Source organism: Thunnus albacares, chromosome 4 (assembly GCF_914725855.1).
Source record: "Thunnus albacares chromosome 4, fThuAlb1.1, whole genome shotgun sequence".
NCBI lineage: Eukaryota > Metazoa > Chordata > Actinopteri > Scombriformes > Scombridae > Thunnus > Thunnus albacares.
In genome coordinates this window covers 37,249,325-37,274,989 of record NC_058109.1, presented here as the reverse complement: position 1 = coordinate 37,274,989, position 25,665 = coordinate 37,249,325, and the positions used below count along the sequence as shown (strand labels likewise).

The following is a 25,665-nucleotide window of genomic DNA, read 5'->3' as shown; positions in this document are numbered from 1 at the left end:
ATCCCCAGACTTAAAAAAGCCTCTTGGTGCCATACCGTAAGTCCAACAGGAATTCAGCCATTTTGAATTTATTGTGCATTTTTTCTGCAAAGTGAAGCCATTGACAGTCATTGTATTTTAATGAACGCCTCCTACAGTTTTAACCAGTTTTAAGCAACTTCAAATTTGTTAGGTGACACCTAAAGACCTAAATTGCAAAGCTTTTTAGATTTCATGGAATGCCCTTGGCGTGGTGTGCCATTGCATTTTGCCAAAAAAGTCTTTGGTGCATTGAAAAAGGAAGTTGTTGTAACTCGACATTATCCAATTTGCCCTAAATTTCTCATGTTTTATAAGAGTCCAGCAGCCTGTTGCACAAGCTGTGATTAAGTTCTCTCTTAAGTTAGGGTGTAAAGTCCACACTAAATAATACGCTGAAACTAGTTAGTTTGATCTTAAATCTGTGTCGATGTTTGGTTGCACCACGGAGACGTAAGGTTCATCTTATCTACACTGGTGTTAAGTCCATACTAACCAAAATATGGTCGCAGAAAATGATGTTTTCTCTTTCTGTGACCAATCAGGGAAAAGCACCATCCTTGATTAAGTGTTTATTACTGTGTTGTCAAAGTACATACACATGATAAAAACAGTCGGGCTGACAATCTGGGTTAAGGGCTTTCATATTTCATCAACACTAACCAAATAATAACTATATCGCTATTGGTTAGGTTCATAGACTGTAACTTTGTCACGTTACATCTGTGGTGAGCATTTTTCATTATCATTGCTTTGTAATTTACGACTGTCTCAGAAAATAAAGTACTTGTGTTGCCAATCACTGTGTTTATTGTTGTTTTTAATGTAACGTTATTTTTTTATGTTAAAACCTGTCATGCTCATTAAGTGTATGCAAAAACAAGCTTGTGCCCATTTGTCTTTCAACACTTTGCTACGCAATCACCAAGATGGCTAAAATTAACGGCTAAAAAAAGCTAACGTTAATCATCAAACAGCAACAAAAAAGGTGAGTTAACTCGGGCAAAACATTATGATTAGGTGTTAACTAACTTACAACCTTGGTCTATAGCCAGTGAAAAATAACAACGGTGACATTGAGTGGTGAAACCATCAACTACAGCATAGGGTGACATAATGGTACACTGAGATGAAATTGTAACGTTGTAACACACACATAATGATAGCCCACACTGGCAAAAACTGTTATAAATTAGTAGTTGTTAATTAGAAAGCTATCTAACGCTATATATTTGCTTGTCAACACTATAACGTCAGTGTCTAACATTAATCTTTTAAGTTCAGTGCTAGTCCTGTAACAGTGTAATAAATTACTATGTTGACATTAGTTTGTGTACTGTTTCAGGGATTTGGCCATGTCTGATCATAGATCAAACTTCACACATGAATAAATAACAATCCTTCTCTCAAAATATAAACAAAACAAAGAATCATTGGAATCTAAATTTAATAACTTTGTTACCAATAAAAAAACAACAAATATGAAAGGACATCACAGGCTCCATCAATGCAAAAGGAATGGAGCACAGGGATGTGAATGAAGTGAGGAAGAAGTGGAGTGACCTTAAAATGCAGGCAGTTGAGGACTCTCCACGACATGTTCCAACAGGAGGTGGACCAAAGCCAGATATGGGGCCATACTGCTCACTGATTTCGGACATTGTTGGAGAGGACTCCCCCTCAGTAATTGGGATTTCATTTGGGATTGAGAGTGGCACCCCAGAGGAAGATCCAGCGCCTGTTTCAGAATCATCATTCCCACCAGCAGCACTAGCCCTTCCACCAACAGCAGCATCCCCCCTCCTTCATGCTCCTGAACTCTGCCCCCACCTGCAGAAGCATGTCTGCCACCATCCCTCCAACCCCAGAGCCCACCTTCACTGGACTGGATGTAGACAGTCAGCCTACACAGTCCCCTGAGGATCAGTCCAGCAGCCACCCACCACCAGCCAAGCGTGCTAAAGGCAATGGGAGGCCTCCTGCTCCGAGCACAGAAGAGGATCATGTTAACACACAAAGATGTCACCTGTTTACTGCTGAAATTGAGAAGCTCCAACAGGAAACACACAAGATCAAAGCAGAAATAGAAAAAAATTGAGCTAGAAAAGATCAAATTAAACCTAGAAATATTTAAATTACAAGAAGATCTAAAAGCACAGGGATACACGACCACACTTACCAACACACAATAACCCTCCTCTGTCAGTCACATTATTTTTAGACAGTAAAAAAAAACCTAATAATTCTACTAATTCAACAATTCTGTTGTTACTAATATTGTTATTACTAATACTGTTATTACTAATCCTGTTACTAATACTGTTAGTACTAATTCTGTTGTTATTAGGGCCTGAGCCCAAAGGGCGAAGACCCTATTGTTTTTCGTGCGTTTGTTTCTTTATTATTATTCTTTATTAATACGCCACTTCAATCCTTAATTTGACCCCCTAAACATGCTCAAAAACTCACCAAATTTGGCACGCACATCAGGTCTGGTGAAAAATTTGATAAAATGTAAAAATTAACCCCCGAAGTGCCAAAATGTGCTCTCTAGCGCCACCTATGTATCTAAAACGGCCGCCACGGCCCGTAGGAATGTCGTATAGAGATCGAACCAAAACTCAATTATTCGTCTCATCAAGACCTACAAATCATATGCTGACACCCCTGACCTAAATCCAACAGGAAGTCTGCAATCAGCTTTTCAAAATAAGACTTTGCCCCAATTTTGGCCCCCGAACAAACGCTATCTCCTCCGAGGGCGTTAATGGTATCGGCTTCAAACTTGAATACATGACTTATCACACTGTGTTGAGCAAAAGTTATTAAAAACTTTGTAATAACTCGAACGGTTTAGATTTAGTAAGCCCTGAAAGTTGGAGTGCGACATTACACCTTACAATGTAAACCAATGGGGAGGCAATCTCTGGGCATGGACTTTGTGCCAAACTGGGGCATCTGGCGTCTAAACTATAAGTCCGACCACTTTCAAACCTGTATCAATGGATTCGCGATGAAAATTCCTACAAAAAAATGTGATTTTTATGTAAGATTTGGCCAAAGTTATGGGATTTATGAGGATATTTCACGAGAAGCGTTCTCTAATATCCTCCTCTCCAACTGCTCCTGGTGATGTCACTCCCTCAGTGCTGTGAAACATTCCGCAATACACACTCATTATAAAATCACAGGAGGAGCAAGAAAAGACTTTAAAACTCACACTCTAATATCTCAAAAACAATAAAAGATAGAAAACACATGTAAATTCAAGATTTGTAGGTCAAAGTCTCGTGACTCATTTAAAGTTCAAATGAAGTTTGTATCTAAAACTATGTGGAAGCAGTAAATGTTCAAAAAGGTGTGGGTTCGCTCACACTCTCCATTCAAATATATAAGTATTTTTGTGTGTCCAGCTGCAGTTACTTATTGTCTCTACACACCTGACAGTACACATGTCAATCAAACTTTCAAAATAAAAGCACACCACACTTGTAAGAAATATCCCTCATATATATAATTGTCTGTGAACAGAGGGGTGGGCTCACAGAGAGACACTGGTTAGTATTGTGTGTCAAAAGACTCTGACACTGATCATCTCCAAACGTTTTCTTGGTTCCCAGAAGCTTAGCTGACTGCGCCGCGGCCCGCTGTGCGCAAGGGCGCGAAGGCCCGTTCAACGCTGCTTGCAGCTTTAATACTAGTGTTATTTTTCAACTTGACTAAAAGCACTTCAAGCAAGATCAATGCATCTATTGAAAACAATGAATCATGATCATAACTTTACCAACACAAAGCCAGACCATCTATAAAGCTATACTGGTAAGAATTTGTCTGCTTTTCACACTAATTTGTAAAATATACAGCAAAAATAATGTAGGAAATGATATTTGAATGAAACCTCTTTGCAAACAGGCCCATCGGTTCTTCAGAACACCTATGCACCGCTCCACCACATTTCCTGTGTTTGTGTGTGCTGAATTGCAGCGTTGCTCACTGACATTTGCTGGGCTTAGGTATGGGGTCATGAGCCATTTTCTCAGGGGATTGGCCTTGCAGCATTTGTGATAACAAGGTCAGCATCACACACAATCTGAGTGTTGATTGAGTGGTATCCCTTCCTGCTCACAAAATCATTTTCGTTGTCTTTTGGTCCCTTGATCCTGATGTGTGTGCCATCTACACAGCCAAGTAGGTTGGGGAAACGGGCTACCTGGTAGAGCTTCTAATGCGTCATGTTCTGTTGCTCAGGCTGAGTTGGAAACTTAACGTAATCGTGAAAATGCTGACACAACGATAGTGCAACTGATCTTATTGTTCTACATACAGTAGATTTATGCACTTGAATTGAGTTGAACAAGTTTTGAAATGATCCTGTGGCAAAATAACTTAAAGCCAGACACACTTGTAGGGAAGGACTGAGGGCACCATTTCTCTCTGTGTCATGTTACAAGTCTGCGGCCAGGAGGTCGGCAATCTGTTGTATCTCTGCTCATGGAAAATGAAAATGTGAGTATAAATCAAGGTCATCATAAATGTCCAACAGATGTAATTTATCATGGAGAACGCGTTGTCTATGCAAAACAGCCGGTATAATGTGCTTCTCCTCCAACTTATCCAACCTTTCGAAACAATGCGCCATGCCAACTGTGCCAACCATTACTTTATGGAGGACTTTACACCACTAAGGGCTAGGCGACAACAGCATTTAACATTTGACGTAACATTTAAGTTATAACTTATGTCTACGTTGTAATTATTTCAGGTGGTGCAACCCTTAAAATGTTAGTAGCGCATAAACTCGGACCTAAGTAAGAATTTATGTTCAAACTAGGCTACGTTTGAACTTATGCACAGCTGGTGCAACTCAGTGCAGGCCTGAACACTATGTTCTATGAGAAAGAGGGGCTGCACCAGAGATGGGCTCCTGAATCCATCTCAAACTTGGACCTAAAAAGTGGGGTATTTTGCAAAATAACCTTCAAATAATCTTCAGTAAAGAATCTAAAGAATAGGTAACAGCATTTATCAGCAAGAACAGAAGAGGAAATATCATCTTTGGATATATTTTTTAAATCAAAACAACTAGCTCGCTGTCAACTTCTAACTGCTACTTGCCACTGTTACCAACATTCCAAAGGAGAAACTGCACTGAGGAAGCTAACAGAAGAGTTATTTTGTCAACACAAGAAGAGAATTAAGGGGTCCTTGTTAGCGGTATTCTCTCTCTCCATGAACTCGTGTGATGGCAGTGCGACTGACATTTGCAGTGACCTCTCCTAGTTCCATCTTTGCAGTGTGTTTGTCCATGTCTATGTCATCGTGTGAAGTGAAAGGTAAATATGCCTATGATTGTCAGTTTCTTCTAGACATTTTTTTTCTGTGAATTCTGTAGGAGTGGCTGCACTGGGAGTGAGCTCCTGATTACATCTCAAACTTGGACCCAAAAAAGTTTTGCAAAATAACCCTCAAAAATCTTCAGAAAGGTCTTTATAGAAGAAGTAATAGCATTGATCAGCAAGAACAGAAGAAAATCAAATTCAAATCAAATAAACTAGCTAGCTGTCAACTGCTAACTGCTACCTGCTGTTACCAATATTCCAAAGGAGATACAGCACTAAAGAAGCTAACAGAAAAGTTTTCTTTTGAAAAAAGATAAAATCTAAAAATAAAAATAATTTACCGTGGTTTAATGAAAGTTTGTGGAAACTAATGAAATCTAGAGATGCTGCACTAAGGAAGGCAATTAAAACTAGAAGAGACACTGACATGCTGATTTATAAAGTTTTAAGGAACAAACTTATCCAAGAGCTAAGAGAAGCTAAATCTCATTTTTAGCTCAATATATTGAATGAGGCAAAGGCAGTAAATTGATCTGGAAAAACATCGATAATCTCACAAGGAGGGACCCAAAATTTTAAGGACTCAAAGTGCAGGGAAAGTTAATTGAAGATCATCTTACTGTTGCTTCTATCTTAAATATTTTTTTTTGAGTCTGTATATGAATAGGAAAAAAATGTATGAAAGGAAACTGGATATTGTTCCTATAGATGCTACAGGCCAGGTTTTCGAGCTGGTAGAGACTAATGAGTTACAAGTAAAAGCTCCTTAAAAAGCTCTAAAAGTAGAGATGCTTTCCAATTTGACACTATGTTTGTTAAATCACAAAGATATTGCAACTCCCCCTAGTGCTCATTTAATTAACTTGTCTTTTAAACACAGCTCCTTTCCTGATGACTGGAAATGTGCCATTGTCACGCCTATTTTTAAATCTGGAGACCACCTGAAGCCAGTAACTACAGACCAATAAGTATACTGCCAGTACTCTCAAAGGTTGCTCAGGAAGTTGTCATTAAACAACTGACAACATTTCTTAATACAAGCAACTTTGGTCCACATTTTATGCAATTTGGCTTTAGAGCAAATCATTCCAAAATTGCTATCTTGCACTTTATAGAGCAAATTAAATCAAGGCTTGACAAAGGTGGAGTAGTTGATGCTGTATTTTTAGATCTGCGTAAAACATTTGACACAGTCAGTCAGGATGTTTTAATATCAAAACTCTCTAAATTTAACTTCTCATCTAGAGCACTGGCATGGATGTCTTCATATTTATCTAATAGGATACAATGTGTTACAGTTGGTAACACTATCCAGTAACAGGAAGTGCACAATGGGTGTTCCACAAGGGTCAGTGTTAGGTCCCCTATTATTAAGACTATATATTAATGATCTCCCTCAACAGTGTCATGATGTAGAACTACAAACGTATGCAGATGACACCATTGTGTACACATGTGCAAAAATAGCTGCAAAGCTAAGAATTGCATTGGAAACACATTGGCTTGATCAATCATGTCTGAGTCTAAATGTAAACAAGACAAAAGGGATTGTTTTTCTATAAAACCATGGTACAACCTCCTAACGCTAATATTCTCATCAAAGGTGAAAAAACTGACATAGTTACTGATTTTAAATATCTTGGTGTTACACTGGATCCAAATTTGAACATGTTAAAAAACCATAAAGTACAACTTAGCAAATTTTAGACATATTAGAAACTCTCTCTTTGGACACAGCCAAGATATTTATGCATGCTAGGATTCTTTCCCACATGTCTTCATGTCATGTCATGTCTGCATCACATGTTGGGGGAAAGCTGGAGAAACAGCAATAAAAAAGCAATAAAAAAGCAATAAAAAAAAAAACAATGCAGTTCCATCACTATAGGGTACTGGAGAAATACAATTTATTGAGCTTTGAGAATTTTAGATTATTCTCAAATTTGTGCCTAGTGTATAAAATTTTAAATAGTTTGCCCCCTCCTCCACTATGTGACTTTGTGTACACTTGCTCAGTAAGTTCTATTAGATCCTCCAGAATATCCTCTATACATGATACCATACCATACCATTTTGTCACACTGCATTTGGACAGTCAGCTCTCTCTGTGAAAGCCACAACTGAGTGGAATGTCCTGCCTGATGATATGAAGAGCTGCAGTTCAATCAGTGCATTTAGAACCAGGTTGAAGAATCTGCTGAAGGCTGCTCAGCTCTGTGGCCACTGAGTCTGGATTTGATCTCATGGTATTTTCAAATAATCTTGCTTTTGGTTTGATATGCTTGCATTGTTGATTTCTGGTTGACATTGTGGGTGTATGTGATGTGCTGTTTGTATTTTGTATTTTGTACAATGTGTTTTGTGTGTGTGTGTGTTTTTTGCTTTGTACTGTTTGTTATTGTGCTGTTATATCTTTTAATTGTAAGGGACTACAGATGAAAATTAGATTGAAGCTAAATTTAGCACAGTGCATCATTTATGTTAAAAACTGTACACTGTCCCGATAAATAAAAACAATACAATACAATTTTCATTTTCATTTTCATTTTGGGAGGGCACTTACTAATTCCTGACAGGCCTGATATGGATTAAGACATAGCAGATGGTCAGGGACTGGGTTCTTTTATACAAATTGGCTGCAGCCTGGAAGCAGCTGCGGTATGTCTTCCTTACAAGATTGCCTGGATAAGATCAGAAAGAGTCCAGGACAACACCACACAACAAGACAGATCCTTTACTCTTGCATGACACCCAGCTGAGCCAGTCCTAAGCTGTTCCATTCAAATAAGTCCTGCTGAGGCCTCACATAGAGGTCTACAAAGCACTGAGCTACTGTAGTGGGATAGTGGCCATATTCAGGCAGTGAGTCACATCGCACATGCTCTCCTACAAAGACTCTCTCATACACATCCATTACAAAAGAGATCTGTAAAACAATAAAATAAAATATCCTGGGGCATGCACACACTCAAGAACAAACCTCTGACTAACCTTTACATGGACATCTAAAACATCCAGCCAGAGTCTTCAAGTCACAAGGAGTAGACTCTTACTGAAAACCATTCAACACCTTAAGATCTCTGCTGGTACACCCTAAAGATAGACCAACTCTACCCCCTCCCAAGAGGAAGAAGGGAGTGGTGTATGACATCATTACGACATCAAATGTGACAGTTGTGAGGAGATCAGAGACTATCAGTGAACCCATGAGGACCCTGGATAAGACTGAATGAACACTGTAAATGAACAACATCAGCTGCCTGTGATCACCAAACCAAAACTGCTCACAGCCTCTATTGGGAAGAGGTCAAAGGAGGTTAAAGATTAAGGAGAGGAGAACATTCATATCTGACACCAGAGACCATCTTGAACAGAGACAGGGGTTACCACCACCTCCCTTAAACTTTGGGAACTGTGTTAGAAGGGCTATATCTCCCACACAGTTATTTCTATATTGATGTAAACCTACTCAAATTATAGCTGAGGCTTGGCACTTTGACGTAGTATCCATTATTTCATATTGAATTTGCTGAAGCACAGAGCCTGAAGACCAAAACATGTGTAAAGGCCTAAATGCACTGGAAGCGTCTGATGCATGCGTTTTGAATTACACCCATTGTTTTCAATGGCCGAACACGCACTAGAAGCATTATGACGCGCGTCAAACTGCCTTGACACACCTATTCCGGCCTTGTTTCGATTTTTGGAGCGTCAAATGAGGGCCTAGCGCCCAAAGCTGTTTTCTCTGCAGCCGAAAAAGAGAGAGAGAGCGAGAGAGAGAGAGAGAGAGAGAACAAAACCTCTGAATGAGAGAAGTAAAACTTTATATTCTGATTATTTTATGGCAGTCACGTTTTAACGCACAAATAAATAACCATCAAACAGTCATGATTTACTGTGGACACAGATGCTCTTAGTTTTAGTTTCATTTTCCTCCTCTGCATTTCTCCCTTTCATTCATTCATTACATCCAACTAGCAGTTATTACAAGGACAAAATGACAAATATGTGTTGGTTCTGTGGTGTTGGAATTTCAAATCTGACGTTTGCAGTGCACCATAGGAGCATGATGGTATGATGTGTAATACCTTTTCAAGAATCAGTAACATACAATCCAGTTCAGTATCAAAAGGGATCTGTTATTAGCCTCTCACTCTAAAATATTATTATTTTTAGACTGGGACCTTGGATCCCATTTCTTGCTTAACTCATCATTTCTCTCCAAATTGCATTTTGGCCATATACTTAATTACTGAAGACAAATGTTATCCATCCGTAATATGTATCTTCCCACAGGTTTATTGTCAGGCATCATGCTCCCTCCCCTCTGTCACTCTGGCTCTTTCAGACAGCCTTCTGTCAGCTTACTGTTATGACAGAGGACAAGAAGAGGCCTCAGATTAGTGATATTTATGGGAAGAGGCTCCTGCTTTTCTGCTCTAATGAGGCAGTTCAGGTCAAGTAAAGAAACAGCTTAATTAGCTGTTGCTGATATGCAGTAAAGAATGATAACATGCAGGACATTGAACTTAAAACTGAAATTGAGTTCAGCATGAACTTGCCAATTATCCATCACATTCCTTCCCTATTAGGAATACCTGATGATAAAATGTTGCTGATATTATTGTGTTGTCAGGGATTTGTGTTTACACAAGTATTTATCTCTAGCAAAAGTCTTATTGCTTTTTTTTTAATTACAGCTATTTGTTTCCCTTATTTATTGTTCTTTTTTATTTTCTTAACCTTCTCCTGCAAAGTCACAAAATATTCTATACTGAACATAACTGCAAAATGTTTAAGATAACTGCAACATATTCATTTATTTTCCTACAATATCCATGCAACTAAAGCATGATTATCATTTTTTAAGGTTAGAGAAAGATCATGGTTAAATATTGAAAAAGGCTACGGTGACTTGAAACATAAGACAAGATGTTTACGACGATTGTTCCCTAATCTTAACTGAAGTGCTTTTGTTGCCTACACCTAACCACAACCTTGGTGTCCTGTGTTAAGGTTGTGTGCCCAATGGCCATAATGGCCACCTCCCAATGATTCTGCACAGTAACCCTTAGCACTTCCTTCACTTGAAATTATGTTGCCACTGAACATAATGCATAATGTTATGTTTCCCTCAAAAAGTATTTGGCAAAACAAATTAGATGTATATAAAGATAATTTGTTGGAGACAGGGTCGAGAGACTCTGAGGTGCTTGCTAAATACGAGCCCAGAGCTGCTTCAGACATGACTTTGATGATCAGATAATCAGTTTGTATTGGTTGCCTTTACATATGGACTGACTGTGCCACTGCTTAATCAGAATACTATTAGAATAGACCAGATGATAATTAAATAAATGAATCATCTTGGACACAGGTTAAAGGAACAACTGAAGGTCAGTATCTATTGTTCTACCACAGCAGCTCCAGCCACAGACAAAATACTGTAAAGTCAGTATGAGGATCACTGCAGGAGTCTCATACAACACGCATCAGCCTCACACCTTCCAGCCACATGACACACAGTTCAGGTGGTGGGAGTGCTGCTCTGATGCTATAATCTGAATATTCTCCAGTCCTGGCAACTACAACAGATGCCTCTCATAAATCACCTGCTGGCCTGATTTCATAAATTCACAGCAGCAGAGCACAAAACACTGGCAGCAGACGTCTGGCCCAGTTGGCAACAGCAACCTACTTTCATTTTTTAAAAGTGACAAGAGGCCTGAGCCATACTGTCCCCTGGTGGACAGAGCAGGCACACAGCAGTCCTAACTGTCCCTGTCCCTTAATCATTTTTAATTTCAGGGTTTTCTATGTAATCATTGTCAATCCAATCTTCTAAAAAACCTAAAAATGTGACAGTTTAATGTTGCCTTGCTTATAACATCTGATAAAATTCTGACTTATTCATGCATGATTTGGTTGCCATTTCTATATATAATTAATGAGTTGTTTCTCAGCACCTTCAAAGATGCCTTATGTGACTCTTACAAAAATAATTTAAATTAGCGTTTATGCAACTAAAACTACTTTGTTAAGGATAGGGAAAGATTGTGGTCATAGTTAAAAGAAACCAAAGCTGACTATTGGCAGAAGATAGGACACAAATCATGGTCTCTGATGTCAAAGTCAGATGGCACCATAACAGCGCCATGCTACTTCCTCCTTTGAGAGAGAACAGTCACTTCCAATAAAATCTCATAAACTCTACAGAGGAGTGTCCCACTGAGACTCCAGACATACTCCTGTGCAGTTCTCTGTTTTCTTTGCTTTTGCCTCTCCCCTCACTCTGTCTAAAAACAAAGACATACTGTGTGTATGTGTAGGTCCAGCTTTGGTGTTGAAGCCATAACCCTAAACTCAGTGCAGCAGCGATAAAGCAGTGACAAGCAGTCAGAACACACCTGTGCATGCTTACACACATGTACAGGTTTCTGTGTGTGCATTTCAGCAGGGACCAGTTCACATGTGCCCTCTGAGCATTGTTGTTATTGTTGTTGGCTCATTGAACTGCCCTGACTGACCAGCAGTAGCTGTTTATTATTCAGCAGAGCTCTGATGAAATCTCTAATGAAATGGTAGAGTGCTTTTGAGGTTTGTGCAGTGAATGCCAAAGATATTGAAATAGATTATTTAGTGTTTTCAAAATGCACTTCATGATTTATTAAAAGATCCATTTTGCATCCTCCCCTCTTGCAGAGGGCAGCAAACACCTTTGGCACAGTGCATTGAGTCAGCCGCAAATCTGACAATTACAACAATGAAGAGGACATTTGTAAAGCAATCAGATCCCTGAGGCTGAGTTTTTATGAACTGGTAGACCGTATTGTCAGTTTTTTTCCCCCAGCAAAACAGGCTATTATCCTGTAAAATATGCTTAAGGAATCTAAAATGTAACAAAAGGTTGTCAGGGTTCAACAATAAAAAAAAATTGCAGGTCTGTAACCTACTGGCCCCAAGACAATTTTTACTGGTGCCACTTCCAAAAGTGGAAATTATCTGCATTATCACATAAAAACTAAGACTACTACTTTCCATATTCAATCTTTTTATTAAAAGGGATCCTGGAAACAACAGAACAAACGTCGGAGCCCTTAAAACAAAAAACAAAACAAAACAGAAGCAACAACAACAAAAAACACATACACACACACACACACACACACACACACACACACACACACACAAAAACAGGACCTCGAACATGATGTGCTCTCACCCCCTTTGACAGCCATCTCTAAACAACCCTATCCGGCTTGAACTCAGCAACCTCTAGCCCCTCAATGCTGATATACAGCAGGCCAGGAGGTGTCATTTGACTAAAAACTATACTATAACATTTTCACACCATTTTGGACCATTATCAATACAATATTTATTAAACAAAAACAACACAGGTGGAGGGGGGGCTGAGCCCCACCCTTGGTCAGGAGGACAGGACACAAGCTAGTGTGACCATAAATGGCACCAAAACACGGTGGAGAACTATTAGCATAGTTTTTTTTCTGTTCATTTGGCTTGGGCACTGTGAGAGGGTCCAGAGTTTATAATACATTTTTCTTTCTTTGCGATCTCCAATTTTTTTCCACTGGCCTGATTAGGCCAGTGAGTTGCTTGATTGACTGGCCCTAGGTCATCGGGCCACTATTATTGTCGAACCTTGGTTGTGTCAAAACCCAAAGTTTATCCACATATCTCAGTGCAAGATCATCAAGATCATAATCAAACCATATTAAATCCAAGTGAGTGTGAAGTGTACACACAAGACAAGACTAATGGTATGATGGTGATATGTTATGCTAACTGGAGAGCACACAAATGTTTTTATTTCCTCATGAAATTTTAAATCTGAGTGACTTCAGATTTAGAATTTCCTTTTCCTTCAACTTTCACTCCTTTCTCTCTCAATTTGTGTTTGGTTGTGTCATTTATTTGTTAATTCTTTGTTACAGTATTAGTTTCAAGTTGTTTTAGAGGGTTGAAAGGAGAAGGGGAACAACAGGCTATGGAGAGTCCCTTTGGAGCACTTTGCGTGTGTCAGCAGCTCAACGTTATCTGTGGACAACACCCTCAACTCTGGGAGTGATGTCCAAATTAGGAAATGTGCATCATGTAGCACGTGGATGTGACTCCTCTCATTGAGACCTGCTGATAGACCTAACAGTGGAGCAGAGGACAGAGACTGAGATAGCAATGTAACTAACCTGAGCACTGGTATTTGATTTGGTTCTCAACAAATCGTTTTAAAAATATTTTTATGAAACAAATATTCGTAAAAAAAATAAACACTATTTGTGCTTTGCTGAATAACGTATTTGTATTTGGGCACACCCCTACTGAGTAATAAACTTAAAGTAACTAGAATAACAAGTGTTAACATATCAGCTTTGTAGAATATATTTTGTATGCCGTGCATATAGATAAGAGTGTGTAAGTCATGTATTTGATACATGCATTAATATTTTCTGATATGTACACTTTTAGACCTGTGAATAGTTTTAGTGTTCAGTCTTTCCAGTGTTCAGCACTGATCTGTACCTGTATCAGATTATAAGCTTTGTGGTACTTTATATATTTATGTATACTAAGATACATAGGAAACATGTAAATCATGTGAGTGAATTGAACTTTGTTGGTAAAATGACACATTGTACCACTCCACAGCTACAATGAGCACTTGTTTGTTTAGAAACATACGTAGAAATATGTACATGCTAAATGTTTTTAAAGAAGCAGCCTTTTCATCACTTAGGGGTTTTTGCTTTTGAAAGCAAATTGTTTTATTGGCATATAAAATTGCCCCCCCACCCATACGATTTTGTCGGGTGGGGAACAATGATATAGTATGATGCGCTTTGTTGTAAGATTCTATATTGGTTTTCCTCCTGTCCTTCACAATTTGTTGAGTCACCAGCCACCACTGTATGTGACAAATAATGACATATAATAGGAAATAAAGAGAAACGAAGTTATTGTCACATCATCAACATCACATTTCTATCGTTACGCCAACGCACTGCATCACCTCTGAGCTGCACACTGTCAGGCTAAATCATCTAACTGTTGTCAAGTCATATAGAGACCAAAATGGCAAGGGCTTTACACTTTATACAAAATCCTTAGACTCTCAATTTAGATCAGGTATAACTCAACAAAAAACCTTTGACAGGGAAAAATGAGAAAAAACCCATAAACAACATCAGCTGTGCACTCCCAAAGTATACTTACTGTCCAGAAAAATAGAAACTTAATACTAAATTTCACATTGGTCTCCCTCTGGTTCTGATCACACCTGACACACACCAGTAAATCCATGGGAGTGATATCAGGACATATCTTGTCCCTCTTTCTCCATTTACAAGACTATCAAATGCTTGCACAATATACTTAAATATACTATATCATATAAAAAAAATGGAAGTTGGCTCTGAAAAGCTTGCTCAATTGTGAGGGACAGCTGTACTCAGCTGTACAGAGGATTTCAACTGTCACTCAGGGCTTTATTTTCATGAGCTCAGCATTGCGACTCACAGTCAAGTGTGACCTCACTCAGAGGAGTTCCAAATGCACTTTTGGTAACTTGGTGGCCAAAAGAGCCAGGCATACCTGTGGCACACTTGGATAAAGGGAGGTAGCAGAAAGAACACATCATCATATATTATAAGGCGGCATCACATCCACTTCTTTCATCCCCTTTAAACATGTACAGGCTTTCACTGACAGTTTGAATCCTGTGGAGATTGTTCCTCAGAGGAAACTTGTTGTTGTCTGGGACATGCAAAGTTTCAAACATGAACCCAACAGCTCAAATATGCTGCCGAAAGCAGATGATGACTCTTTTTAAGTTAAATACACTTTTCTGGACACAGTGATGATCCAGTAATCACCATGTTTTCTGTGCGTAATAGCGCACAATTTTACTTGGTGTCACAATAACCATCTGCAGTTAAATACCACCTTAGTGCCATATATAAAATGGCACTTCAAATATTCTAGGATTTAGCATGTTTTTAAAGTTTACATCTGTTAGATCATACTGTTTTTAATGCAAAAATAACTGCTGACAACCTCAATAATTGCCTGTTTAATCATCATATTTTGACTTAAATGTGATCTTGGTGATGATCTACAAGTAAATTGGGATTTTTTTAGATATCACTCTTTTGTTTAACCAAAACAATCTCTATCACAACATGTTAATCACAGCCACAAGTCTAAATGTATTGCAATTAAAAATGTGGAGCTCCAGGCAACACTTTGGCCAGATCTAATATTTTGGTTTTCTGATCTGACCTCCATCAGCAGTTACTGGCAGGACGACATTATTTTTCTGTGCCTTTCAGTTTTATGGAAGGAGGTAGACAGCAAACCACTGGACGAGTCTCTTCAAACTAGATTATTTTTATTAGATTCCTGTGCTGTTCACCATGGACAAGCTAATTCTTATCCACCTTAGAGTGAGTACTGGACTGAGCTTCTGTGACTAACATACAAACACACACACGCTGTTCTCACACCAACACACAACTCTGCAGTGTACAAGTCTGACAGCACATTTGTGTCACGCACATGTGTCTGTACAGTAGGAGTGTGATACAGCAGAAACACATAAACAGACCTACCTCTGTTCCCTCCCCTCTCTCCCTTTCCCTCCAAATTTCTTCTCTCCCTGCAGCTCCTACACTCACCCCCTCCTCTCTCCCCTCCATCTTAAATCCCCCTGCCCTCATCACTTTCATGTTTAACTCTCGCCTTCCCACTGCTCTGCCACTACACAGTCCTCTCTCCCTCTTCTATAGACAGTTGACTGGTTGCCAGGGTTCATGAGGCCAGAATGAGAGGATTTTAAGCAAGAGGGAGAGGTAGAAACAATTGTGTCTTTGCAGGAAGGATCTGTTCTTTTTCCTCTGGGGCAGCTCTCACTGACCACACATATGGATTACATTCCCCACAGAGCAGCTGCTGGCATTCACACACTAACTCACTCTCACTGTACTGTCTTTCTCTCTTTCTCCTGTTAGAAATGTCTCTCCCCACCTCTGCAGCTATATGATGTATGAGATGCAGACACAGACACACACACATGTTGGGCCTCATATGCCCCAAGTATGAGACAAAGGCAGGCCTACACACAGTCATAAAACCTGACTGACTGATAACAAAGAAACGGCACCAAGTCGAACAAAAGGAGTCCAAAATGGACTTCAGTTCCCACCATGCTATGCTCAACTCACACGCAGGTGCGAAATCCAGCAGAGTCAAACTCTTGGCTCCCATTGGACAAGACCTGCCGGAACCCACTCTGGCTGTGATGTCACCAAGAGTATAAACACCTGAGACGCTCTCAAAACTGCACTTCCAGGAAATAAGGAAGTACCCCCGTACGTATGTTAACTCTAACTAGGCCCCACAATCTCCACCTCACTGGACGAGTAGAGATTTGCTCTGTGTCCAACTGACCACATTACAGGATCAAGCAAGCCAGCGCTCTCACCCTTTCCTGTAGAAGTGAAGGAGGAGGATAACCCCACTTTTCCTCGACTGAGTGGACTCCACTGTTTCCTCCACAACTCCACCAAGGATCAGCTGCTGTGAAACCCGCTGACAGAGCAAGAAGACGGCCCTGTTACCATCCAAGCCCGAGGAACTGAGCCAGACCTGAAAGGTGGACTGAAACACATCCTACTCACTTCCTTAAGCAATACAAGTAAGAGGCTTAAGTCTGGGCAGAGATAGGTTACTAAAGTGTGTGTTATTTTAAGCTTTATTTCTGTTGTTGTGAAGTTAATGGACCATGCTGCTATTAACGTGGAAATATTGCTGCTTGTTTTGGTTGTGTTTATCATGCTAAGCTGATTTGTGTTTTGCCCAGCTTCATTTGGCTGCTTTGTGTTAGTTTTCCACTGTGTGCAAAGCCAGTGAATTACATTTTATCTGTTAAAAGGCCAGCAACCTTGCAGTCCATTCACCACATCTCTGAGTGATTAAAAAGCAATTATTGCGTCTTCCCACGGCTGCTAGCATGTCTCTATGCTTTTGGTGCTTTCACCCCTCTCTCTCCTCTTACTAACCATGCAAATACCAAATCCTACACACACTCACACACACATTTGGTGAGTAGATAACTCAGTAGCATAGCTCAGCTCTGTCCCCAAGCTAGCTTATTGTCAGAGACACATGTAAAGCCGGCAGATGCCATTAGCCATTGTCTCTATTCAAATAAGATATGATAAGATAACACTTTATTGATCCCCCAAGGGGGGGCATTCATGGTGTCACAGCAGTAAAGATAGACAGCAGATAAAAGTAACCATCTGTAATATGAATAAATAAATAAATATAGTCATAAAAAATGTACAACACAATAAGAGCTGTACTTGCTCTCTTCAGAGTGACCGGGTGAGTGGGCAGGGTCCATGAAAGGGGTGGGGCGGAAGGGGATAGTTTTGTTTCAGGTATTGTTGTACAGTCTAATGGCTGCAGCAGGTAGATGATGGCATTGTCCATGCCAACTTTACCCACGTATGTGAACTGCAGAGGGTACAGGGAGCTGCTAACCAGGGGCCTCAGCTGCTGCAGAACCTCTCGAATACCCCCATGACATACGAGGTCAGTGCCACTGGCCTGTAGTCATTGAGAGTCCTGGGATGTTTCTTCTTTGGCACCAGGACAATGCAGGAGATCTTCCACAGCTGGAGCGTCCTCCTCAGTCTCAACGAGAGGCTGAAAAGGTGCTGGCACACCTCTGCAAGCTGTCCTGCACATGACTTAAGCAGCCTGGGGTTGATGTTGTCTGGGCCCATTGCCTTGTTGAAACAGAGCCTGGATAGCTCTTGTCTCACCTTGCTAAATGTAATGGGTGGCCTAGGGGAGGGGAAAGGGGTCGTCTAAATGTCCTCATATGTGTTAGTAGTGAGGTCATCTCTGTTGGGAGGGGTGTTGAAGTGGGAGGGGGCTGTACTGCCTCCTGCACTGTCCTCCGCAGCAGCTGTGGTGGGGCATGGAGAAGAAAAAGGAAGGACAGCAACTGAGGTATGGATAGGGGCAGAGGGTTTGTGGATTGGGATGTTAGTGGAGACATGTCCTGCTGAGGTCCTGATGGTGGGGGTTGAGTCAAACCTGTTAAAGTACAGGTTTAGCTCATTGTTGAGTTCATGGCCCCCTTCCACAGCTGGACCTGAATTAAGTCCAGTGATTCCCTTCACCCCCCTCCACACCTCTTTGGTGTTGTTCAGCTGGAGCTTGCTCTCCAGCCTTGCTTTGTAGCTGTTCTTAGCCCTTCTCAGCTCCTTCCTCAACTCCTTCTGGACTGACCTCACCTTCTCCCTGTCTCCTGCCATGAATGCCCTCTTCCTCCTGTTAAGGAGAGTTTTAATATCCTTATTAATCCATGGCTTGTTGTTTGGAAAACAGTGGATCTTTTTTGTTGGAACAACACTGTCCTTGTAGAACTGTAGATAGTAACACAGTGGGATAGACCCTCAGTGTCCTCTTTGTGGTCCCCCAGGAACAGGTCCCAGTCTGTAGACTGGAAGCAGTCCTGCAGGGCCTCCTCCTTCTCTAGACCACACTTTGACGGTCCTGGTGGAGGCAGACTGCTGACATGCCACAGGCTTGTATGTTGGTACAAGGTGTATCAGATTGTGGTCTGATCTGCCGAGGGGAGGAAGGACAGTGGAGCTGTATGCCTCCTTTTCATTAGCATACAGCAGGTTGAAGGTTTTGTTCCCCCTTGTCTTATAGTTCACATATTGTGTGAAGTTTGTCATTGTTTTTGAGAGGGATTCATGGTTGAAGTCCCTGTTTATTGCAACCACCAGTGTGCACTGCCACCGCACTCGGTGGAATGTAATAAACAACTACCACTACAACGTGAGTATGGGACAGGTAACATGGTCTTAGTCCCATAGTCAACAGCAGAGTACAGATGCTCTTCCCCATCGTTACGTGTCTGGTGTTACACCATTTGGAGTTAACAAAGACGACAAGCCTCCTCCTTTCCTCTTACTGCTTTGTGTCCCCCTGTCCGTCTGCACCAGTATGAAGCCGGCTATCTCCACCAAGCAGTCCGGTATGTTTACATTCAGCCATGTCTCTGTGTAACACAACAAGCTGCACTCCACTGTCTTCATGCTGACTGTTCGTCAGTGCTGTGAGCTCATCCAACTTTTTGGCCAGCAATCTCATGTTTCCCATGACAATCGATGGAAGGCAAGGTTTAAATCTCCACCTGTTCCTTTGCCATCTCTCCCTTTTCTTCACACCGGCTCTCTTCTCACTTTGACGCCTCCTTAGCTCTGCTAGGATGTCTGGCGGCGGGGCTCCCATATGGACTCGATACTCCAGGAGCTCTTCCCTTGTGTAAGTGAGCATTGTCTGGTGAGTCCAGTTAGTTTAGGACAAGTAAACACTAGCTAACAGCTGGGTTAGAATAACAAAATAACAAAGAAAGCTGGGTTAGAATAAAGAAATGAATAAGAGTTAGACACCAAGCGCTGCTGCAACAGGCTGCCAGGCTGCCACCCGCAAGGTGCACCTCCATGAAGAATAATAATTCCTCTATGGGATTGACTCACTTGTGTGAGTGAAAGAACAGTTCATGAAAACAACAAAAAACAAACAAAACAAAAAACAAAAACAAACTGTAAACCGAGGTACTTTCTCTTAAAAGTCAATTTCATATTTTGACATAGAGTTTCCACTCTATTAGTCCTGTACTGAAAGTTGTATATAATAATGCATGTGTATTTCAGCCAGGACCACTTTAGTCAAAAGAAACTTTATTGCCATTTGCAGTAGTTATATTTGGCGGTATGGCTCTGTTCTGGAAGCTCCATGCCTGTCCATGTGCTTACATGGAAAGCCTAAGGCAGTGAGAGCAGCAAAGACCCCAGCTACAGAACAGAGCGGGCAACAATGACAACAGAAATGACATTGTTTAAGTTAGACACAGCATGTAAGGAGGAGCTTGGGTGGAGGCGTGTTGTAAGCAACTTGCAGAGGAAGCAGCAATGGGAGGTAGACTGAGGCAGCTTTAAATTAAAGCTGCAAGCAGTGATGAACAGGCCCTTGCACCTCTGCACACATCAGGCTGCAGTGCAAACGAAGGGCTTCTGTCACAGGCATGTAGATGTCTTCAGACCCAGGCTGTTTTCAGACAGTGCAAGAAGGAGAGACAAACCTCACTTCCTTTGTCCACTGTTTTGCCCGCTGCTGGGGCTGCTTTGCTGAAATTTCATAGGGGGCGCTATTCAGCCAGTTTGCATCACTGATGGAATATTGTCATGTAGACGTGTTCAGGTGCAGTTTGGTGCAGACTTGAGCATTTACAATAAAGTTATAGCAACTTTCTCTGTCATGGCGAAACAAATCTCAATGGTGTGAGGATGAGAATTTTCTGAAGGGTGAGACATGTCTGTCTTGCTCACAACTGTGTCATGATGCAAGTTTTGGGAATTCAAGACAAACAACATTTAAGATGTCCAATGTTTAAATAAAATAAAATAAAGTATATAAAATATTCAATGCTCAATTATTGCAATATGAGGCATGATACCTTCCTCTTTTAAACACAGTAGTGAATGAAACAGCCTCTGTCCACATCATCAAACCTTGATGTTAACTTAGCAACATGAATACATGTCTTGTCCTGCAGCTTGTTGAATGAGCCACCAAACAAATATTCACCGCTAACTTAAGTTAGCAGCTAGATGCTAATTAGCTGTTTCAGCTGCAACACATCAAACAGCATGTAAGCATATCTCTAGATGTCACTTCGGACCCGTTAGACGCTGGTTTGATTGTTACCCTTCAAAATCCCTGTTGGCGACACGCTGTCCATGACTTGCACTTACAGTGGTTTGTTTACTTTGTCTTAAATGAGACACTAAATTTTGCAATTAATCCACAGTTCACATGCCTGCCGAACCATGGGGGATCCGTACGGATCACGGATCAACTACAATCTGTAACACCCCTAGTTAACACTTGTTATTCTAGTTATTTTAAGCTTATTACTCAATATACGGCTCAGCTTAAAAACAAACTAAAGAAACTGTCAGAAGCAAGCAGCCAGACCTCCTTCACACTAATCACACAAAATCAACAAGTGACCTTTCAATTAAAAACAGGATCAATTCCACATGAATGAGTGAGCCTAGATATCTCACTGTAACTTCAACTAGCAAACTACCCACAGCACATTACATATATATCTCTGCTGCATTCTTGTTAAGGAGATAAATTCACACAACAGTCACACAGAGAGACATTTAACCATCAGAGATGAAATTAGCAACCAAAGAGACAGAGAGAGAGAAGCTGTATCTGACACACGTTATCTGATGTCTTCTTCTTCTATCATGGAGATGAAATATTCATGTCATAATATCCATTTGTGGCTGTTGGTCTTCTTGTTTGTTAGTTAACAGAACTTTATGGCTGCTGCTTAACCAGTCTGATATCATTAGCAACAATGACAAACAAGCTAACTCTTCTGGTTGTTTCTCCGGTTGCTTCTCTCTCCAGCCTCCCTGGTGGTGTCCTGCTACTGCTGCGCTGCACAGTCCAGATCTTTTCTCCCATTAGCTTAACAACAGTCCTTAATAGTCCTTCCATGGATGTATAAAGAGTCCTTCAGGTCTGGAAACTATCATTGGACCAACTCGATGTTAATATTGCATTCTGGTTGGTTTTTCACCAGACCTGATGTGCGTGCCAAATTTGGTGAGTCTGTCGGCCAGCTGAGTGAAGTGAAACCTGTGGAAGAAACACCGGTACCATCCTGGTGAAACAGTCTGTAGAGGAGCTGCTGTGTTCAGCTGCACAGATAGGAAATCCCTCGGCTAACAGGATGTACCACTCTGTTTGGAAAAATCTTTTATTCTCCTCTTTTTGGTTCATAACAGCGGTTGGCAACCAGCAAATCTTACATTAAAAATCACATTTTTTGTACGAAATTTTGTCCCGAATCCATTGATACAGGTTTGAAAGTGGTCAGACTTATAGTTTACACATCAGAAGCATTTGTTTGACACAAAGCCCATGCCCAGAGATTGCCTCCCCATTGGTTTACATTGTAAGGTGTGATGTGGAACTACAACTTTCAGGGCTTATAATATCTAAACCGTTCAAGAGCGTTGTTAAATTCAGAGGCTAAGTCTGTTCAGTTGGGGGGTGCTTTCAGCACTTTCAGCAGCATCCCCATTAGTTATTCAGGAGGAAGCGTGAAATGTGGGACAAAAGTATTTGTACTTGTAGGTTTGATTTTTACTCATAGATTTTATTCCTAGCCACAAACTTGGGATTCACACATATAATTGAGTTCTGTGGGAACTTTTTCCATCCACAAACAGATAGATGTGGAACTGCAAACCTGATGCGTAACGGAAAACCTTTTTTGTAACTGCAAACCTTTGTGCAAATCTTTATGCACTCATACATTGGAAATTATTTGTGCAAATCTTTTTCATTTGTTTACAAAATGTCATGCACAGCTACAGATCTTCTTACAGATCAAAAATTGTATCTTTTTGTTCAGATATTTTTTACACATTCAACCATTTGAATTCATTTGATCAAAACGTTTTTAACATTCACACATTTGAATGTATTCATACAAAATGTTTTCCTTGTAGTTTTAGCTGCCTAAACTTTTACCTAACCACAGAGATTGCAGATCAGAAAAGGCTCATTTGAATGTTATGTAGTAGTATAAGCAGCCCAATCAGCAGACAGAACATTGATCCTGGATGATTCTGAATAAAGATTGTGGCTGCAGTTTTAAAAAGCAAACATCCACTATTGGATTGTGACAGGATCTGAACTTCTATCTCCCGCTATAAAGCCAGATGTGCCATACACCCATCCACCAGCCCAACCACTACACTCTTACTTTCTGCTTCACTAGGCCAGTGGTTCCCATTTGCTCTGGCCTCTGTTTCTAGTGTCTCTAGTCACTGCCAGTTCTGCTGGTTCTGGCTGCAGCGCTTCTGGCTTCTATTGAACTCAACAGTCAGTGATTGTGGCTGGGAAGCTGGTAAGGGATCTTAAAATAAAAAAAATAAAAAAATCCAGCGGCATGTTAGGATTTTTTCTTTTCTTTGTTTCACTAGCTTTCTAGAGGCACCTGTGATGTTCCTGACATTAGGACAATGATCTGCCTTTTTTCCTGAAGTGGTAACTGCTTGTGGTCACAGTAGAGATGGACCACATAGACAAAATAGTTAATTCTTCATGTAAGGCACAGTCCTTGATCCAAATATAACTCAAAGTGCAGCCCTGCCCACCACCAGAGTTCTAATTACAGGGATTGAAACTGCTATCACTTTAAAATTGATTGACAGATCTTGTAAAACAAACTAAAACTAAACTAACACTAGATGACAACTAGCACTGTTTTATTACCTTAATTATATATACTGACGTATCTGTAATATATCAACAGCTAATCAATATATCAGTCTAAACCTCCAAAGAACTGATGCCAACCTGTAGCCCGCCAGCTGCCAGAGATATACAGCTCAGCCCTAGTCCCACATACTGCTCCCAACTGTTCTCTGAAGCCTTCAACCTTCATCATTCTAGCTACACAGTCAACACAGCATTTTCATTGTAATAAAATACAGAAACTTAACACAACAGGGATCCAACTAGACGTGTCGGATGAAGTCCATGTACCTTTTTAAAGAGTTGGTTTACCCAGACTACTTTCAGATACTTATTTTCCACCACAATACATAACGAGGAACATTCTTAAAAAGAAAATGTTAGAAAAAATAAATATATTCCAACATTAGGCTGGAAAATTACAAAATAATGGAGGAATGCACAAGTATGGAGGTCCTAAAGATGATATAACTTATCTTATCATCACACATTGTTATACTCTGCATAAAAGATATATCAGTTATTTAGATAATAATTTTTGAATACAAATTAAAAAATATCATCTGTCAGGACTCCATAGTTAAACACTATAGTTACTTGAAGTCCCTGTAGTTTTTATGTTATCAATCAAATAAGAGGGCAGGAGCTTTGTCACCAAACCCACTGCACTGAAATCTGGTTGCAAATATTGTGACCTCAGAAACATCAAACTGTTTGAGATCTTGTAAAAGGTTATACAGTTTGTCTCTGGAGTCTAAAATATTTCCTCTATGCACAACTGTGTGAATGTAAACAAAGAAAATATAAGATATCTATCCAAGGAGGGTTGAATCAAGGGCTTGGATAACCATGACCTGGAGGACTGAGAATCTTCACAGACATAAAATATTTATGTTGTTTATATGAAAAAGTGTTGAGTGTTGACAGCACACACAAGCAAGTACCTAAACTTACCTTAACTTTAAAAACCCCATGAGGAAGGCGAGTCCCCACAACATGACTGTGTAAACAGATTTATGTCCTCACAACATGAGGAATACCTGGACCACACACACACACACACACACACACACACACACACGCACACACACACACACACAAATGTCTCCCCTAACAGAAACTGAATGCAAAGCGAAAAGAAACTAGAGATGCCTCCATATTTTCTGCCCCCTCTTTCTCCTCCTTCACTGTTCTAAGTAAAGAACACGTGCAGCATTGCTTACCTTCCTCTGTTTTCCCTTCCTTCACTTTCTTCTCTTTTTTGTTGCTATCTCCACTCAAGTCTGCTGTCTGTAGCAGCCGCCTACAACATGCTGGGGCTTGGCTGGAATGGACCAGTCTGCAGAAAACCCCACTGGTCTGGAGAAAATAAGAGAGAGAAAAGAAAGGAGGAGAGTTTCAATCTTGCATGTGAGCGGAGAATCGAAAGAAAAGAGAAATTTGAAACCTCCAAAGCTCCAGAAACAATCACCCCCCTTCCTTCCTCCTCCTCACTGCTGTCTACCTCCAACTCCCTCCCTGCTTCCCTCCCTTTACTCCCCTCTGCCTCATCTTCCACTCATTCATTCAGTATATAAGTCAAACCACTGATCCCTTCATCATGTCGCCTTTTCTTGTCACTTCCACTCATTCTTTTTTTTCTTCTTTTCTTCTTCAGACCTCCATGTCTGTCTTTCTTTATTTTTTCACCTTCTTCTTTTCTGAAACAGTTGAGGTTGAAAGTAGAAAGGGTTGAGTGGAGAAAAAGCAAAACTACCTTCTGTTCCAAATTTTTACCATGGTCAGTAATCCCAGCATATCTAAAACAACCTTAGGCTGTAAAATACAAATCACTCAAACATGGTCCATATTCATCAGATTCTTTTTTTATTATTATAGTGAAGTTATGAAGAGACAGACAGAGAGGGTTTTTATGAAG

The 25,665-nt window shown here is 40.4% G+C and overlaps 1 protein-coding gene across 7 annotated transcripts in view; it reads right to left on the bottom strand.

Annotated features, from left to right (window-relative positions):
• Positions 1 to 25,154, bottom strand: part of plekha6 (pleckstrin homology domain containing, family A member 6) — a 143,177-nt gene extending 118,023 nt beyond the window's left edge. For 5 of the 7 annotated variants that reach the window (XM_044349396.1, XM_044349400.1, XM_044349399.1 and 2 more), the window contains exon 1: positions 24,971 to 25,153. The gene's annotated coding sequence lies outside the window, so the exon portion shown is untranslated. Of the gene's footprint in view, positions 1 to 24,970 lie in introns of all 7 variants that reach the window. The other 2 variants (XM_044349402.1, XM_044349403.1) reach the window with 2 other exon arrangements.
• Between the last annotated feature and the right edge of the window lie 511 nt (positions 25,155 to 25,665).